Source organism: Benincasa hispida, chromosome 9 (genome assembly GCF_027475165.1).
Source record: "Benincasa hispida cultivar pf3 chromosome 9, pf3_genome.v1.1, whole genome shotgun sequence".
NCBI lineage: Eukaryota > Viridiplantae > Streptophyta > Magnoliopsida > Cucurbitales > Cucurbitaceae > Benincasa > Benincasa hispida.
This window is the reverse complement of record NC_143486.1, coordinates 65,687,566-65,700,228: the sequence shown is the minus strand read 5'-3', so window position 1 is coordinate 65,700,228 and position 12,663 is coordinate 65,687,566. Positions and strand designations below refer to the sequence as shown.

Genomic DNA, 12,663 nt, shown 5'->3' with positions numbered 1-12,663 from the left:
CGCATATAAGTACACATAAAACAAGTTGATCGCATAATTCTCTTATTGCTTAGTAGTGTTAGCTACATACTTCTCAACCCATTAGACAAATTAGCTACGCATGATGGTGATGGATAAGATAAACAGAGGATAGAATGAATATGTATTCATATTGTAACGTTTGAATTGTCAAAGTTAAAATTACAATGCAAATACACTTTAAGAGAAAGAAAGGGATAAAGATCAACTCGTGGTGTGCAATGTCTTGCTCCCTCTGGCTCTACTGGAGACTACTTCACGTAGATTATCAAACAAGGTTGTCCCTCCTTTTCTTTCATAGGAATCCTGAGTTCTCGCTAAGGTATTTCTATGGCTGAATGGTCAAGTTTTTTAGCAGAGTTTTTCTTCTCATAATTTTTCTTTTCTTCTCTGCATGGCAATTGCATGGGTATTTATAGTCGTCTGAGAATGCTTTTCTTTTCTCTTAGTCATGATTGTGCTGATGGAGCATATTAAATTTCATACCCTGACGCGCCATCTGCAACGCGTCAGAAGTTCATTGAATATTCAACGAAGTTCTCTTGTCAGCCACCAACTCAATCTATGATTTGACTCCTACCGCCCTTGTCATGCTTCATCGTCATAGCTGATTATAGAATTGTATGTTTGTATCTGATAGCTTTTGCTTGATCGCACCAGTGAGTGCTTGGTTCATGTGATCATGTGTTTGCTTGGTGCTGGCGAGTTTTATTCATAAATATAGCAATAACAGCCCGTAATTCAAATATATCAAATGTTGAAGTTGTATGATCGCATACTTTGATTTTTATATGAATTCTTTGGTACAAGTGTCATAATTTCATACCTTTTTCCTATACTTTTAAATAAAAGAGATACAATAATTTGTATTTCTACAAGTTATCATTGGCGTAAACTAGCTTTACGACCATTCTATAATTCCAAATGCGTTCTAGTAACACTCTTGGATGGAACATAGTTTAAAATATAAATTATAGTCTGTACTACATAACCCCAAAACAAGTCAGGTAAGGAAGCATAACTCATCATAGACCGAACCATGTTTAACAGGGTTCGATTTCTCCTTTCTGATATACCATTCTGCTGAAGTGTACCAGGTATTGAGAGTTAGGATACTATTTCATGCACTATCAAATAGTTCTTCAATGTACGATCCAAAAACTCTCCACCTCGATTAGATCAAAATGTTTTAATTGTTTTATTTAATGCATTTTTAACTTCATTCTTAAACTCTTTGAACTTTCCAAGAGCTTCAGACTTCTTTTGCATTAAATAAATATACTCATATTTAGAATAATCATTAGTAAAAGTGATGAAATATTCAAACCTTCCACTTGTTTTAAAATTTATCGGACCACAGAGGTCTGAATGTACAAGCTCTAAGGGTACTCTGACCCTATGACCTTTTCCAGTAAAAGATCTTTTAGTCATTTTGCCTTCAAGACGTAACTTACGCACTAGTAAAGAATTTTTTTCTAACTCACTTTGAAGTATATTCTTGACCAATCTCTCAATCCTATTAAGATTGATGTGTCCTAACCTTAGGTGCCAAAGACAGGCATTTTCTTTAGGAGAAATTTTAAGTCTTTTATTTTAAGTTACTGTAATTTTAAACACTTTAGTGTTAATGAGAGTTTTAGCTGCTAATGGTCTTAGCACATCTAAATTATGTTTCAGCTTAGCAAAATAAATATTAATACTACTCTTGGAAATAAACACTTTATTCATAGAGAATTGTATAGAATAATTTTGTTATAATAAACACTTTACATAAATTAAGTTCCTCTTCAAACAAGGAACAACAAATACATTTTCAAGTAAAATATATTTATTCTAAAGTTAGCGAGAGTTCTCTCACTGCCACAGCTGAGATGATGTCTCCAATTTCAACACGCATCGTTATCTCCCCAGGATCCAATTTTTTCCAAGAACTAATTCCCTGAAATGAAGAACAAACATGGTTAGTGGCGCTTAAATCAATTATCCAGACAGAATCATCATTCTCCACCAAACAGGTCTCCAATATAAGTAAATCATATTTACCTTGCTTGGCCTTCTTCTTTTCTACCAAGTATTTGGGACAGTTCCTTTTTCAATATTCCTCGTGGTTGCGATGGAAACAAATTCCCTTTGCAGCCTTGGCCTTCTTGCCCTTCTAGGCAGCAACTGGTAGGTTAGCTTTCCCTTTTCCACCTTTCTTCTTCTTCCATTTTTTGGTGCCAGAAGAACAAGACACAGACTTAGGTCCAGAGGACGATCCTCTGTAGAACTTCTTTAAGGATAAAGCAACATTTTCCTCGCCCTTTTGTTCCTTGATTTTCATCAAGGATTGGAAGGTCTATAGCTCGTTGAACAAGGTAGTCATGTTGTAGTCAATCCTGTTTATAACCTATTGTTGGGGTTGATGCCCTAAATCTCATAGGGTTCTGTAGTTTGTAAACATCTGTATGAACAAACGCTTGTGATGTAATAATGTGAGATATTTTCTTCACTGTTATCTATGAAATATGAGATATTTTAGTTTCATTTACCACAAACCAATAAACTAAGATCCCTGTTTATCATCATGACTTAAGCATGTCTATGGAGACATATAAGTGGATCATGCCTTAAGTGATAACCTAAATGGTCTGTAGTATATGGATAAAAGAGGGAAACCTTATCCTGGTGACACTACGGATACGACCCACTTTGTAGATGTTACAAGTATTGTAAAGTACTACAGATGGTCTGATCCAGATCATTCATGTAGAGACATGTGAGCGAGGGTGTCCTATACAAAGGAGTTTGTATAAGACCGAACCACGAAATGTTTAGTCTCGTTATATAACGTCGTTCATGACAAAGACTTTAATTTAACTAAGATGACCATAGGTAACATGATCTTAATCCTGAGTGAGTTGGGAACTCCTACCTATAAGGGCGGTCCTTTGATTTGCATGAGTGCGAGTGGCCAGATTGCCGACTCTGAAGGATCTCAAAATGAAAGTTCCATGAGCGGGTTTAGATCGCTCCAATTTCATAGTGACTGGAATATAAACGATATACATTCTATACTAACAGTTATGCATATTAAACTCAATAACAGCATGCTCAGAATACTATAAAACGTAGAAAAAGGGGTTTATACCAAAGGAAGAGGATTTTCGTTTATGTGAACCCACAGCAGCGGAAAACTCCATCAATCTACCAGCACCCGGCGACTGTTACTGCACGATCCGAACGTACACAAATAAGAATTCGGGGACAACACCACCACCAGGGAAACCCAGGTAGCCTCGGCGTCAAAAATCCAAAGTGTGGGCTTTGGTGAGTTTGGTAGAGGACGGAGGAAAAGGTATCGTGTAGACGACAAGCGCGCACAAGAAGAACGCTACTATCGTATAGCGGGGACGCATATCGTATAGTTAAACTACACGATCGTTTAGGAAAAACTGGATGATTGTTTAGGAAAGTGGTATACAATCGTTTAGGGAATGTGTGAACTATACAATCATTTAGACGAAAGAGAATCTATCATATAGGCTCTCGACGATCGATCTTTCACGGTTTCCTTTTGGCACGCGGGATATCGAATAGCACAAATGAATTATTTCCAAAAAAGAAAACAATTTTCAAATTTTAAACCGCGGTTACCTTAACCTTCGCGGCCCACGTTCTCACGTTCATATGTGAAAAAATTGGTTAATTATTAAATAATTAATCAATTCATTTATTTAATAAATATAATCATATTATATTTATATCCTATAGTTTGATATCATATATCTACTATAGTATTTTTCCTTTACTTGATATAAATCATATTTATATCTAATGTCCTCCAAAATAATGTATCTCATACATTTAGCCAATTATATCATCTATAATTAACCAGTTCAATTGTATCATATATAATTGAACTTCCTCTTGTCAATTTGAACATTTTAAATTAACCCAAACATTGGTTCTCGAATTATCCAAGCTACCCAGGTGACCTAATGGACCTATGGCTCGAAGCTCCAACGGTACGTGAATGACTGACTAAACTCTTTAGCCACGAGATTCACCATCTGTTAACTGTTAGTGATTCCACTAAAGACCAACAGCTGAACTCTTCTTACCACAGATATATTTCTGTGTCCATCTTACCACAGATATATTTCTGTGTCCATTGAATATAACCAATCATGAGTACGATGACCCTTCACAGATGCTCGTAAGTACAGCTGGGCCAATTTACCGTTTTGCCCTTATAGTTACATCTCACTCCTTAAGTACCACCGATCCCTCTAATGAACAATACAACATAGTCCAACTATGTGTGAACACCTCTCGAGCCAAGAGAATGTGTGTGGTGCCACATCGTTCAAGCCCCGGAATCAGCCCTTAAATGAGCCATCTATCTACTTACCCCTGCCTCAGGGAATGAGTGAATTCCGTCTTGTGTAATTGAGTTCCCAGCTCCCAAATCAGACGTATCCCCAAAATGGTAGGTTTGAATCGGCGACTTGGCCACTCGCACCCATACAAATTAAAGAACCTCCCTCAATAGCAGGAATTCCCAACTCACTCAGAATTGAGGTCAAGTTACCTATGGTCATCTTAGTGAAGTGAAGTCTCTGTCATGAACGGTGTTATATAACGAGACATTAGCACTTTGTGGTCAGGTCTTATACAAACTCTTTGTATAGGACGCCTCCACTCGCATGTCCCAAACACAAATGATCAGGATCAGATCATCTGTGGCAAATCACAACACTTGTGACCATTCCACAAAACAGGCTGCGTCCGTAATATTACCAGGATAAGGTTTCCCTCCTATATCTATATGCTACAGACCATTTTAGTTATCACTCAAGACATGATCCACTTGTATGTCACCACATACATGCTTAAGTCACATACAGATAACCAGGAATTTTATGTTTATTGGTTTGTGGTAAAGCAAATAAAACACGTAAATGAATAAAATAACAAAATGTGAAGTAAATATCATATATTAACAATCACATATGTTCATATATACTATTTACAAACTACAGGATACGAGACTTTAGGGCATCAACCCCAACAGACTCAAACCTAGCACTTTAGGGATTCATCTGATTGGGGAGCTAGAAACTCAGCTACACAAGATGGAATTCACTCTTTCCCTGAAGCAGGGGTAAGTAGATAGATTGCTCCCTTAAGAGTTGATTCTGGGGGTTGAACGATGTGGCGCCACACACTTTCTCATGGCTCGAAAGGTGTTCACTCATAGTAGGACTATAATGTATTGTTCATTAAAGGAATCAGTGGTACTTAAGGAGTTAGATGTAACTATAGGGGCAAAACGGTAAATTGGCCCAGGTGTACTTACGAGCGATCTATGAAGGATTATCGTACTGTTGATTGGTTATATCCAATGGACATATAAATATATCTGTATTGAGAAGAGTGTAGCTGTCGATTTTTAGTGGAATGCCCGGCAGTTAACAGAGGGTAGATTTCGTGATTAAAGAATTTAGTCAGCTATTCACGTATCGTTGGAGCTTTAAACTACAGATCCATAAGGTCCTTTGGTAGCTCAATGGATTCAAGTTAAGAATCAGTTTTTGGGTTAGTTTGAAGTGTTCAAATTAACAAGAGGGAGTTTAATTATATAATATAATTATATAATTAAACTCGTTCGATTATATGTGATATAATTATATAATTAAACTCATTCGATTATATGTGATATAATTGATATGATGTATGAGATACATTAATTAGAGGATTTTGATATAAATATAATTTATATTTAATAAAGGAGAAAAGAACTATGGTTTAAATATTACATATCATGTGATATTAAAACTATAAGTTATAAATATAATATGATAAGTTAGTTATTGTATTTATTTATAATTGAACAATTATGAGATAATTGTGGTTGGTTATTTTCTCCTTTAATAGTGAAAGTGAGAGGTTATGTTCAGTTTTCATAACTGAAGGATAAAATGAAAAGAGTTTTCATTTTGTCAAGACATCGCTTCATTAGTTGTTTACTTATTGTTTACCTCACGAGAGACTACACAATAGCCTTCAAGTGAAAGCCTAAACGATCATGTAAAGCGATTTACTAAATGATCATGTAAAGCGATTTACTGAACGATCGTGTAAAGCAATTTACTAAACGATCGCGTGCTAAGCGAGATTTACTAAATGATCATGTAGATGATCCAGCGTGTTTTACTAAATGATCGTGTACTTAGCAAGATTGACTAAACGATCAAGGATACACAGTCTACGCGATAGACAGTACATTCTCCCACTTGTTTGATCGTATAATTCGATTGTTGCCTTCCTCCATCCCTCCACCAAATCCAACAGAGCCCACATCTCCTGGATTCTCACTTCGAGAATGCCAAGGTTGTCGAGTGGTGGTGTCGAATAGTGCTTATTCGTGGAGAAGACTATTCGTGATTATTTGACGATTGGGTAGGCGATCAGAACGAAAGAGAGAGGTTGTTGTCCACTTGTTGACGAGAGCGAGAGATTCATAGAAGAAGAGTTCTTCAAAGGTATGTCTCTCGTTGCTTTTGTATTTAATTACTAAAGCATGCTGTAATTTGTTCTAATATGCATAATTGTTCTGTTTGTTTGTGAATGCTTTTAATTCTTTCACAATGGGCTTGGAAAGATCTTGCTTCCACTCACTGGTTCTCTTGAATAAGAGTTCCTTCGCATTGAAGTAGACCATCATGTTGAGAACATGTTCTCTAACAAATACCCCTTCTTGCATATAGGTATTTAAGATGAATTTAAAAGCATCGTGTCTAAGCTTTGTGGACTATTGTCTGAACATTCCCCTCAGGGACTCCATGATCACACGAGTCTTGAACATGAGTTCATGCTTCTTGGCCAAGACTTCTAAAAGGCTTGTCAAGATATACGCCCAGGCCTTCTCGTTTGCTTATGTCCATCGCCCGTATGCCTCTTGAACGTTTCGAGCAGCATTTGGAGCAGGAATAGAAGGACAATCCTCCATAAAGAAAAAAATGCAGATCATCGATAATCAGTATTGTGTTGATTGTGCTTTTCCACATTGTATATTTTTCGCTCGTAAGTTTATGGGTGGCGAGAAAATTTAAAGTCGTGGAAGTCATGATTAATAAATTATTGAAACCATGCAAATTATTTATATTAGTACTCTTTGCATTAACCCACTTGGAAAAAAAATCAAATTTAGCAAAATAATCTAATGCACCCTAAGTGACATCTATTTTGCAATGATACTTTAGTGAGACAGGACAAAAGCCACCATACCGTGATCAGGTACCCTTTCACTGAAATGAGACTATCTCAACCAATAGACAAAATAACTCCTTGTTACTGTAACTATCAGTCATCATTGTTCAGTCCAGAAATTGCTAAACTCACTTATCATTTTCTTGTAAGTGTAACCCCTCATTTTAGATTCTAGAGTTCTGCCCCAATGAGCGAACCTAGGAAAAAAATTGATTGGGGCAAAAACTAAAGTAATCCCACCTTTACCACTGCCTTATAGGAGGAACTTAGATAAATATTAGTCTATAAGTGACATCCATGTATTTTTTATATCAATGATATCATTGATAAAAACTATATCAGTGATATCATTTATAAAATGTGTGTAGTTAGTTGATAGCACAATTATCACAAAATTTCAATTAGTGATATTATATGACTTTGGCATTTCATAGATACATCTTTTCTATTTTTTTGTAGTAATTTGAAATCATGGTTAAAAAAAAAATCTTCAACCATACTATATAGCGATGTCTCACCTGATGTGACTACAATTTTTAGAACAATCAAAAAATAAAGCAATAAGCTGAAATAAACAAAACACAATTTTTGTTAATCTAGGGGGCAGTATGCCCATAGAAAGATACTTTTACTAATATGAAGTACTTAAACAATTACAACATTGTACTTATTTGTAAATAGATGATAAGAATAGTGACACACGAATAGCTTCACTCACTAGAAGAACACTTAGGTTCCCACTAAGCGTAAGACTTCATCTCAAAGAAACTTCGACTTCTCCTAAGTTCAATATTAGTCAACTATCTCTTAGACTCCTCCAAGAGTGAGAACTCTTCTCAATGATAATCTTTCCACCTTGTTGTGAATACCTCTTCACATAACGAACTTAAACTCCTTCTAAGTTAGAGAATCACTTCTCCAGTCTTAAAGAAATCACTACAACAAAATATATAATCCATGACACATGAACAGCCCACATATAGAGGAGAGAGTGGGAAAAAAAAAAAACAATCATAAAAGCTCATTTTATGCGTTTTTGGTAGGAAAAAAATGGAGTTTGTCATATTTTTTGCAATTATGATAGTTTTTGTGTCACAAATGTATGAATGTAAAATCGAGGCATTAAATGTAGGAAAATGAAAAATGTGCGATTTTGACGAGAAAAGATGAAAATTTTCGTATCTTTTTTATTACTATGATAGTTTTCTTGTATTAATAATTAATGTCTATAATTAACAGTCATTAAATAGTGACACTTCTTCATAATCATTAAATTGTAAAAATAAAATTAAAAAATCACTTTTGGCGGAAAAATTAAATTGCAAATGAAAATTTTGATTGAGATTTTGAATTTTGACTTTTTTATTTTATTTTTTAGAAGGAAAAGGGAAAGAAATGTATATATATGTATATTAGGGCTTCATTTTACTTTACATATATATATATATACGTACGTACATACATACATATACACATATATAAATATGTATATAAATACATGTATATCTATACATATATACATATATACATACATATATACACATACATATATATACATATATACATACATATATACATATGTATATATTGGAGTTGGAAAAAGAAAGGAAAAGAAAAGAAGATCAAGTCTCTCCCTCTCTCTCTCGTGCAAAACCACCCCTCTTTCCATTAGTGTCTCTCTCAGTCGTGCACTAGAGAACCCTAGCGCTACCAATCTCCACTATCGTCTGCGAGCCGCCAGTCTTTGATCAGGGACATCGTCGTCATTGGTCGTTGCAGATCATGTCGCTACAATCCGTCATCAAGCATTCCCATTCATTTGCTATCTTTCTCTCTCTCTCTTGTCTCTCACCTCTATCTGCACGAGCCCACACTACTAGCTTAGGCCACCCACTACTCTACCATCGCTCACATGGTCAACCACCTAGCCTCGCATGTCGTCAATCGTTGTTCTTCTGCATGCCCAGGTGTCAGTAGGCTCCGGTTGGTCGCGCGTCCACCGTTAATTTCACGTTAGACTTTAGCCCCCCCCCCCCCAATTGACTGACCTCATTCGATTTCTGGTTGTTCGTTCAATAGCCTCTATCGTCGTCGTCTAGTGGGTTTCGTCGGAGTTTTCATTTGGGTAAGGATTTTGTTATTTTCGGTAGATTTCATGATCTATCTTAAATACCCAAGAAGTTTCTTTGGCTTAAATCTTTGGATCTGGATGTTTGCAGGTTGGATTACATGCAGTTTTAGAAGGAATTGAGGTGTTGTCCAGCAGGTTTGCGATCGATTTTGACAAGTTTTGAGTAAGCTGTTGAGTTTATTAAATCTTTTGGATTGTTAGTAGGGGCTATATTTTGAGTTCTGGCTCTTGAAATTTTAGTGTTTGGAGTGGAATCACATCGAATTAAAAGGTGGGAGGTAGATGCGAAGCAAATCACATTTTGGATAAAATTACTTAGAGTTATTTGGTTATATACTTTTTAAGTAGTTTTGAGAGTTAAATTGTCACTTAAGCACATTTAGGATTTTTATATGTGATTTTCATTGTCAAAATGACACTTATGAACTTTCTAGAATGTAAAGTTTGTTGGAACATTGAATACAATTTGAGACTTTGATTTTCTTTGAAGTGTACACAATTATTTATAGGTTTTGGTCAAAGATGTTGTGAATGGTCTAGTTCTTGTTGATATTATCAATAACTTCTAGATTGTTGGACTCTGATAATATTCTGAGTTACAAAATCATGCTCTTTGTTATGTTCTAACTTTTCTATTTTGTGATTATACTACTCTTGATCTATTATGTTTATATTTTGAGCGGAATGTTTTGTGAAATGAGTGGATTCAAGAAATAAGTTTTGAGTCATCGTCATGTATTATTTTGAATTTTGCTTGTGGATGTGCACTCTTACTTTTGTTTATTTTAGTTCTAAACCCATATGAATTATTAGTCGTGCTGAAAGTTGGGTTCAAATTGTTAATATTTTGACTTTTAACTTAGGATTTGTTGATTTGGATGGTTGGAGGTAGTTTCAAATATTTGGTAATTATTATTATTATAAATTTGAGGTGAGTTTTATGTTTGCAATTAAGTCCTAAAGATCGGAGTACTTAAGTTTGACTATGATTTATATTAAGGATTTTATCTAAGATTATTCTAATCCAAGGAAGAAGATAAATTGTTAACCATCTTATTCTCAAGGTAAGTGGTACTGCTGAAAAGTTTTATTTGAAAATGTTTTAGCTTGCCAACCAAAATATTTAAATTACATATCTATGCATATTTTCATGTGATTTATTTTAAGATTATGAATGTATGTCGTGGGAACTATTATGAATTTAATAATCTTTTGACTTTTTATTAAATTTGATTGTAGTTTGAAATTTCTAATTGTGTCTTAAACTCTTTGTTTGTACTTAAAAATTGTTTAAAAGTGTTCGAACGAAGTTTTAAGGCTCTTGTTAAGGTAAAGACATTTTCCTTGAGCATGAGAATTTTTTGTCTATGTGTTTTGAGTGTTAGATATATTATTATATTTTAGTGTGGCATAAATGATGGATGAGACTTATATATATTTTTCCCCTTAGTCTCTAAAAAATATGAGAGCAATGCTATGTGGAAAGAGTATGTTCAAGAAAAAGAAGTTTTGAATTGGGAGTATTTTTTGGTGATATGTTTACTCTTGATCTATTATATTTATATTTTGAGAGAAATATTTTTTTTTTTTTTTTTTGGCATCTAAGAAGTATATCGTATTACATTTTTTTGCTGTCTAAGAAAGAACTTCTCTTTTGAGCATGAAGGATGTCTTTTTTGTACGGTGTATTATAAGTATTATATTTTGACTATATGACATCAATGAAACTTTGTCGGATTGTTAGTAGATGAAAAATATTGACATCAATATTTTCTTGGTATTATACTTTCTTTATGTCATTTAACAAGTTGGGAAGATTTCGCACATTAAAAGGGTATAACATATGAATATTGTTACAATAGTTGACAATGACGTATTAACTTGAGTTCTAAAATGAATATTGTTGTTTTTTTTACTAGGGATTGGACAAACACATTTAAACGAGGAAACCACTAAGTAAATTATTTATATGTGTTTTTTTGTTGGGATTGTGCTAACACTTAGTTGTATTTAGTTTCTTTGTAAACAACTTATATAAGAAATATTGTTTTTCGCAACGAAACGATGTTTAGATCGTCACAAGTTTAGCGATGAAATTCAAATTTCGTCTCTAATGTTTGCGAAGGAACTACCATACGTCACATATCGACGACTAGTTAAGTTTTTGTGACATTCACTTGCGACGAAACATTCATTTCGTCCCAATTATTTGCCACAAAATGTCGAATCATCACACGTTTTTCTAAGACAAAGTTACCAAATGTCACAAATAGGGACGAAAAGACACAAACATTGCAAGCTCAATTAAATAGGTGGGATAATGAGCGCGCGTTTTAAAGCTTGGAGACGAGTTGAGCTTTGTCACAAGGCTTTTTTTTTCACCCCCACTTTTACTAATCTAGGGTTTTGTCATTTACATAATTTTTTCAAGCTGCTTGGAGGGAGAGTTTCATTCGTGAGCATCAGTCATTTGTAGAAGGGAGAAGCACCAACATTCATAGAAGAGGAGGAGGACAAGTGTCGTCGATGGTCTGAAGAGCGTTTGAAGATAGGGGGAGAAATAGGGGAGGGGGGCATTGGTTTCAAGGAGAAGTGAATGAGGGAAGCAGCCTTCAAAGAAAAATCCTCTTAACTGTAACTGTAATCTCACCGTCTCTTTCCCCAAACACTTTTGAAATCAAACGAATCAATTCAAAGATTAAAGGTGAAATTCTTTTTTGAGTTTTCTAAGAATCTTACCTTTTTTTTTTCAGTTTCAGTTGATTAAGTAACTATTTCTTCCATTTTTTATTATTTTCATTGTGCAAATATTACCATGGATCTCTAGAAAATTGCTTGATTAAAATCGTCATTTAATTTTACTTCACATTGCTTCTGATTCAGCATTTGGAATTCACAAGTGAATCTACAGATTTTTCTCTTGCATTTCAACCTATTTTCAGTTATATTTTCTACTTAATTTGTGTCGTTTGGATTTCCTGCCTAACTATGCGAATAGCATAAGATTCCCACTATGTGTTTGTAAATTATCGCATTTACCTATGAAATAGCTTCTACGATTCAGATGTGTATGCAAAGAATGGAACTAATTAGTTACATTTGGAATATTCTATGGATTGCTCTTATAATTTGTGGCTTTTATTGATTTTATACCAAATGAAGGAGTACATTAAATCTTTATATATAATATTTGGGATAATTAAATGATTCAATTATAGAAATCAATTTTTTTTTTTGTTTGCAATAAATAAATTGTGATT

The 12,663-nt window shown here is 34.4% G+C and overlaps 1 pseudogene; it reads right to left on the bottom strand.

Annotated features, from left to right (window-relative positions):
• The window catches only part of LOC150034008 (zinc finger BED domain-containing protein RICESLEEPER 2-like), a 38,541-nt pseudogene that overhangs the window by 19,664 nt on the left and 6,214 nt on the right, over positions 1 to 12,663 (bottom strand).